The sequence below is a fragment of the Schistocerca americana genome, unplaced genomic scaffold (assembly GCF_021461395.2).
Source record: "Schistocerca americana isolate TAMUIC-IGC-003095 unplaced genomic scaffold, iqSchAmer2.1 HiC_scaffold_1429, whole genome shotgun sequence".
NCBI lineage: Eukaryota > Metazoa > Arthropoda > Insecta > Orthoptera > Acrididae > Schistocerca > Schistocerca americana.
The window spans coordinates 15,001-22,500 of NW_025725511.1; the positions used below are offsets into that span (position 1 = coordinate 15,001).

Genomic DNA, 7,500 nt, shown 5'->3' on the forward strand with positions numbered 1-7,500 from the left:
GGAAGCTGCCGAGACGAGTAACTACATAGCGGGCTCGCCGTGTCACTAATGTACAGAGATACAATAGTTTCGACTGGAACCGGAGTAAACGTATACACGGCGCTGATTAGTAATAGATAGAGCCATCAGAATACAGATAATGTATACAACTGTCCGTATACATGCTGAAAGACTCTGCTCACAATCACACGTCAGCCAGACACTCTTATCACGCACTACTCTCTGCCTGTAACAGGCACACAGACAATATGTAAGCACCAGCATGGAACAACACCCAGTGCATCCTCTCTGCCACATTAGACAATCCACACTATCATAACCAGACCGGGAGGTCCACTCGGAAAACAGAATATCCCACCCTTCCGACAACCACCATTGCTCAGCTAAGCCACCAACACCCACACATGTCCCACACAGGGGTGCACCCAACATCACAATACTGCCTCCTGTCACACCACACAAACAATGGCAGGAATGAAAGACACAGGTCTGCCACAAGCATGGAATCAGAGCGCCGCCTGTTATGAGCCAAAGGTGCACCCTGACGTGGCAAATCCGATGATGCCGCAGTCATTTACTTACGATAATCACAATCAACAAACCGGCCCCCCCCCCCCCCCCAAAACACCTTTCCTTACAACAATGTGTACCTTAACCTAACCCATATTGTGCCTTAACCTAACCCGTATTGTACCTTAACCTAACCCGTATTGTACCTTAACCTAACCCGTATTGTACCTTAACCTAACCCGTATTGTACCTTAACCTAACCCGTACTGTGCCTTAACCTAACCCGTACTGTGCCTTAACCTAACCCGTACTGTGCCTTAACCTAACCTATGTTGCGCCTTAACCTAACCTATGTTGCGCCTTAACCTAACCTATGTTGCGCCTTAACCTAACCTATGTTGCGCCTTAACCTAACCTATGTTGCGCCTTAACCTAACCTATGTTGCGCCTTAACCTAACCTATGTTGCGCCTTAACCTAACCTATGTTGCGCCTTAACCTAACCCATGTTGCGCCTTAACCTAACCCATGTTGCGCCTTAACCTAACCCATGTTGCGCCTTAACCTAACCCATGTTGCGCCTTAACCTAACCCATGTTGCGCCTTAACCTAACCCATGTTGCGCCTTAACCTAACCCATGTTGCGCCTTAACCTAACCCATGTTGCGCCTTAACCTAACCCATGTTGCGCCTTAACCTAACCCATGTTGCGCCTTAACCTAACCCATGTTGCGCCTTAACCTAACCCATGTTGCGCCTTAACCTAACCCATGTTGCGCCTTAACCTAACCCATGTTGCGCCTTAACCTAACCCATGTTGCGCCTTAACCTAACCCATGTTGCGCCTTAACCTAACCCATGTTGCGCCTTAACCTAACCCATGTTGCGCCTTAACCTAACCCATGTTGCGCCTTAACCTAACCCATGTTGCGCCTTAACCTAACCCATGTTGCGCCTTAACCTAACCCATGTTGCGCCTTAACCCAACACACGTTGCGCCTTAACCCAACACACGTTGCGCCTTAACCCAACACACGTTGCGCCTTAACCCAACACACGTTGCGCCTTAACCCAACACACGTTGGGCCTTAACCCAACACACGTTGGGCCTTAACCCAACACACGTTGGGCCTTAACCCAACACACGTTGGGCCTTAACCCAACACACGTTGGGCCTTAACCCAACACACGTTGGGCCTTAACCCGCTCTGTAATTGTCATACGACGCGTTAAATTAGTGTAGTGTTGCCTAACTGCAACCCCCGCAATATAGTTTGCTACTCGCACTGCCCGGTCCCCAGAGTATCGCTTCATGTTAAACACCTTGCAGCTATACACTGTAATGCGGATGGCAGCAGGACGTACATGCTCAATGCCCTTCGCAGTTGTTCATTGGCATTCGCATGGCGAAGCACAGCCTACGTTGTGGTACGGCTTGTGTCAACTGTCCGCTGATGTTGTACGTCCAAATCACACACTGTACTGCACATTGGTCCTCATGTACTGAATGATACATCGTGGTACATGTGTGACCGTACCACGACTGCGCCAACAACGGCGAACCATACGGTCCAAATATTGTGCACTCAGCTACGTGTCGTCTCCCTATAAGAGCTGGATTGCAGTATGGTATGCCGTGGATGGCGATCAGCATGAGCCGTCTGTTGATGTAGTGGTGCGTGTTGTCAGACGTAGTCGTCTCTTCTCACACACCGTGATAGCATGGTGCACTGCGTTCCACATCTGCGACATGCGACAGAGGCCGGTTGACAGTCGTTCGCGCAATGGACATCGCATACGTACGGGGGCCACCTTCCACGTGTTCGCGAAGCGTGCACATGTTGTTGCGTGTATGTGGGCAGACATAGTGTGTCGTGACACCTGACACAGGCATGCAACAATCGTTGAATTTGCAAATGGCGATGGACGTCTACGTTTGCTGGTGACGTTACGCAAATGAACAACTGGTAAACCGTTGTGGTGCGGTTGTTCTCGCTAGAGGTGAATCAGTGATGGCGACGATCGGTTGAGCTACCAACCGGTTGTTTCAGCGATACCCACCATGCCCACGAACGTGAATGGCATGTGGGTGTGAAGCGATACGCGGCGGTGGCTGGGTGGGACCGTCCCCGGCCGGTGAGGGGGGGCCTCCCGGCGTGCTGGCCGCGCGGTGCGTGGGCGCACGCGCTACAGCCGGCTGGTGGGGGCGGCCAGTGGCAGGCGCGCCGGCCGACGGAGGCGGCAGGCGGCGCAGCTGCGCGCCGGCGCACCCTGCACGCGGCGCCGTGCGGCCAAAGTAGGTCCTCGCGGGCCCGGTGCGAAGCGCGGTGGACATCTGCAGTGTGCTGGTCCGATTGAGGACTGTGTGCGCTGAGGATGCGCCGCCGCCCGGCGCTCGGCGCCGCGACGCCGTCTGCTGCTCGGTCGCCTCTGCGGTTCTCGCAGGTGGATTGTATCGCAGCTGTGCGGACGTGTTGGCGCGTGCGCTGTGCTGGGAGAGTTCGCTTCGGCACCCAAGTGGGGCTTTTGTCCTTCTGTGGCGCTGGCGTTGGAGCTGCCGGCCACCGTAGGTGGCGCGTGTTGTCTCCCGCCGGCAATGCCACGACAGCACGCTCCCGGGCCTCTGTCGGCAGCGGCAAGCTCAGTTGGGAGCACGGGTGGTCGCACCTAAAGCGTCTACTCGCCAAACCCCGGGCGATTGCGCCTCTCTCGAACCCGACCAAGTACTTAGGACGGCGCTGCGCGCCGCCGGGACCTGAGAGGGTTTCGAGGTGTATTGTGCAGGGGAGCTCAGCCTCCTCCTGTTTGCAGAATAATTGAGCGGACGCTTGCGTGTTCGCGCGGGCCCCCGGGACACACTCCCGGGCGGCCGGCTGCTCAGCTCTAGTTGACGCAGCTCCCTGGTTGATCCTGCCAGTAGTCATATGCTTGTCTCAAAGATTAAGCCATGCATGTCTCAGTACAAGCCGCATTAAGGTGAAACCGCGAATGGCTCATTAAATCAGTTATGGTTCCTTAGATCGTACCCACGTTACTTGGATAACTGTGGTAATTCTAGAGCTAATACATGCAAACAGAGTCCCGACCAGAGATGGAAGGGACGCTTTTATTAGATCAAAACCAATCGGTCGGCTCGTCCGGTCCGTTTGCCTTGGTGACTCTGAATAACTTTGGGCTGATCGCACGGTCCTCGTACCGGCGACGCATCTTTCAAATGTCTGCCTTATCAACTGTCGATGGTAGGTTCTGCGCCTACCATGGTTGTAACGGGTAACGGGGAATCAGGGTTCGATTCCGGAGAGGGAGCCTGAGAAACGGCTACCACATCCAAGGAAGGCAGCAGGCGCGCAAATTACCCACTCCCGGCACGGGGAGGTAGTGACGAAAAATAACGATACGGGACTCATCCGAGGCCCCGTAATCGGAATGAGTACACTTTAAATCCTTTAACGAGTATCTATTGGAGGGCAAGTCTGGTGCCAGCAGCCGCGGTAATTCCAGCTCCAATAGCGTATATTAAAGTTGTTGCGGTTAAAAAGCTCGTAGTTGGATTTGTGTCCCACGCTGTTGGTTCACCGCCCGTCGGTGTTTAACTGGCATGTATCGTGGGACGTCCTGCCGGTGGGGCGAGCTGAAGGCGTGCGACGCGCCTCGTGCGTGCTCGTGCGTCCCGAGGCGGACCCCGTTGCAATCCTACCAGGGTGCTCTTGAGTGAGTGTCTCGGTGGGCCGGCACGTTTACTTTGAACAAATTAGAGTGCTTAAAGCAGGCAAGCCCGCCTGAATACTGTGTGCATGGAATAATGGAATAGGACCTCGGTTCTATTTTGTTGGTTTTCGGAACCCGAGGTAATGATTAATAGGGACAGGCGGGGGCATTCGTATTGCGACGTTAGAGGTGAAATTCTTGGATCGTCGCAAGACGAACAGAAGCGAAAGCATTTGCCAAGTATGTTTTCATTAATCAAGAACGAAAGTTAGAGGTTCGAAGGCGATCAGATACCGCCCTAGTTCTAACCATAAACGATGCCAGCCAGCGATCCGCCGCAGTTCCTCCGATGACTCGGCGGGCAGCCTCCGGGAAACCAAAGCTTTTGGGTTCCGGGGGAAGTATGGTTGCAAAGCTGAAACTTAAAGGAATTGACGGAAGGGCACCACCAGGAGTGGAGCCTGCGGCTTAATTTGACTCAACACGGGAAACCTCACCAGGCCCGGACACCGGAAGGATTGACAGATTGATAGCTCTTTCTTGATTCGGTGGGTGGTGGTGCATGGCCGTTCTTAGTTGGTGGAGCGATTTGTCTGGTTAATTCCGATAACGAACGAGACTCTAGCCTGCTAACTAGTCGCGTGACATCCTTCGTGCTGTCAGCGATTACTTTTCTTCTTAGAGGGACAGGCGGCTTCTAGCCGCACGAGATTGAGCAATAACAGGTCTGTGATGCCCTTAGATGTTCTGGGCGCACGCGCGCTACACTGAAGGAATCAGCGTGTCTTCCTAGGCCGAAAGGTCGGGGTAACCCGCTGAACCTCCTTCGTGCTAGGGATTGGGGCTTGCAATTGTTCCCCATGAACGAGGAATTCCCAGTAAGCGCGAGTCATAAGCTCGCGTTGATTACGTCCCTGCCCTTTGTACACACCGCCCGTCGCTACTACCGATTGAATGATTTAGTGAGGTCTTCGGACTGGTACGCGGCATTGACTCTGTCGTTGCCGATGCTACCGGAAAGATGACCAAACTTGATCATTTAGAGGAAGTAAAAGTCGTAACAAGGTTTCCGTAGGTGAACCTGCGGAAGGATCATTACCGACTAGACTGCATGTCTTTCGATGTGCGTGTCGTGTCGCGCAACACGCTACCTGTACGGCTCGCAGTAGCCGTGCGCCGCGTGCGGAACCACGCGTGCTTCTCAAAACTAACGCCAATGTTGTGTGGTACGAGCGCTGAAGCGCTGGAGCGGCTGGCCTGCGGCACCTGGCGCCTGGCGCCGGTTTTGAATGACTTTCGCCCGACTGCCTGTCCGCTCCGGTGTGGAGCCGTACGACGCCCATCGGCCGTGAGGCTGTTGGACACAGAACGCTTGAACAGGGGCCGCCACACGCCTACGTCCCGCCTATGCAACTGTCTTGAAAGAGACAGTGGAAACTAAGAAAAAGATCACCCAGGACGGTGGATCACTCGGCTCGTGGGTCGATGAAGAACGCAGCAAATTGCGCGTCGACATGTGAACTGCAGGACACATGAACATCGACGTTTCGAACGCACATTGCGGTCCATGGATTCCGTTCCCGGGCCACGTCTGGCTGAGGGTCGGCTACGTATACTGAAGCGCGCGGCGTTTGCCCCGCTTCGCAGACCTGGGAGCGTCGCGGCCGCCTGTGGGGCCGGCCGCGCCTCCTTAAACGTGCGATGCGCGCCCCGTCGCCTGGCGGTTCGCATACCGGTACTTACTCGGTAGCGTGCACAGCCGGCTGGCGGTGTGGCGTGCGACACCTCGTACAACGACCTCAGAGCAGGCGAGACTACCCGCTGAATTTAAGCATATTACTAAGCGGAGGAAAAGAAACTAACAAGGATTCCCCAGTAGCGGCGAGCGAACAGGGAAGAGTCCAGCACCGAACCCCGCAGGCTGCCGCCTGTCGTGGCATGTGGTGTTTGGGAGGGTCCACTACCCCGACGCCTCGCGCCGAGCCCAAGTCCAACTTGAATGAGGCCACGGCCCGTAGAGGGTGCCAGGCCCGTAGCGGCCGGTGCGAGCGTCGGCGGGACCTCTCCTTCGAGTCGGGTTGCTTGAGAGTGCAGCTCCAAGTGGGTGGTAAACTCCATCTGAGACTAAATATGACCACGAGACCGATAGCGAACAAGTACCGTGAGGGAAAGTTGAAAAGAACTTTGAAGAGAGAGTTCAAAAGTACGTGAAACCGTTCTGGGGTAAACGTGAGAAGTCCGAAAGGTCGAACGGGTGAGATTCACGCCCATCCGGCCACTGGCCTCCGCCCTCGGCAGATGGGGCCGGCCGCCCGCGCGGAGCAATCCGCGGCGGGGTCGTGTCCGGTTGCCTTTCCACTCGCCGCGGGGTGGGGCCGTTCCGGTGTGCGGTGGGCCGCACTTCTCCCCTAGTAGGACGTCGCGACCCGCTGGGTGCCGGCCTACGGCCCGGGTGCGCAGCCTGTCCTTCCGCGGGCCTCGGTTCGCGTCTGTTGGGCAGAGCCCCGGTGTCCTGGCTGGCTGCCCGGCGGTATATCTGGAGGAGTCGATTCGCCCCCTTTGGGCGCTCGGGCTCCCGGCAAGCGCCGCGCGGTTCTTCCCGGATGACGGACCTACCTGGCCCGGCCCCGGACCCGCGCCGCTGTTGGCTCGGGATGCTCTCGGGCGGAATAATCGCTCCCGTCAGCGGCGCTTCAGCTTTGGACAATTTCACGACCCGTCTTGAAACACGGACCAAGGAGTCTAACATGTGCGCGAGTCATTGGGCTGTACGAAACCTAAAGGCGTAATGAAAGTGAAGGTCTCGCCTTGCGCGGGCCGAGGGAGGATGGGGCTTCCCCGCCCTTCACGGGGCGGCGGCCTCCGCACTCCCGGGGCGTCTCGTCCTCATTGCGAGGTGAGGCGCACCTAGAGCGTACACGTTGGGACCCGAAAGATGGTGAACTATGCCTGGCCAGGACGAAGTCAGGGGAAACCCTGATGGAGGTCCGTAGCGATTCTGACGTGCAAATCGATCGTCGGAGCTGGGTATAGGGGCGAAAGACTAATCGAACCATCTAGTAGCTGGTTCCCTCCGAAGTTTCCCTCAGGATAGCTGGTGCTCGTACGAGTCTCATCCGGTAAAGCGAATGATTAGAGGCCTTGGGGCCGAAACGACCTCAACCTATTCTCAAACTTTAAATGGGTGAGATCTCCGGCTTGCTTGATATGCTGAAGCCGCGAGCAAACGACTCGGATCGGAGTGCCAAGTGGGCCACTTTTGGTAAGCAGAACTGGCGCTGTG

At 56.0% G+C, this 7,500-nt stretch overlaps 3 non-coding genes across 3 annotated transcripts in view; all 3 read left to right on the forward strand.

Annotated features, from left to right (window-relative positions):
* Positions 1-3,406: 3,406 nt before the first annotated feature.
* Positions 3,407-5,315, forward strand: LOC124568053. The gene has a single exon (XR_006971105.1). It is a non-coding gene; the product is annotated as a small subunit ribosomal RNA (ribosomal RNA).
* A 352-nt stretch (positions 5,316-5,667) lies between these two features.
* On the forward strand, positions 5,668-5,822 carry LOC124568051. The gene has a single exon (XR_006971103.1). It is a non-coding gene; the product is annotated as a 5.8S ribosomal RNA (ribosomal RNA).
* A 189-nt stretch (positions 5,823-6,011) lies between these two features.
* Positions 6,012-7,500, forward strand: part of LOC124568054 — a 4,223-nt gene continuing 2,734 nt past the window's right edge. Inside the window, exon 1 of the ribosomal RNA XR_006971106.1 lies at positions 6,012-7,500. This exon is cut by the window's right edge and continues 2,734 nt beyond it. This is a non-coding gene — a ribosomal RNA (large subunit ribosomal RNA).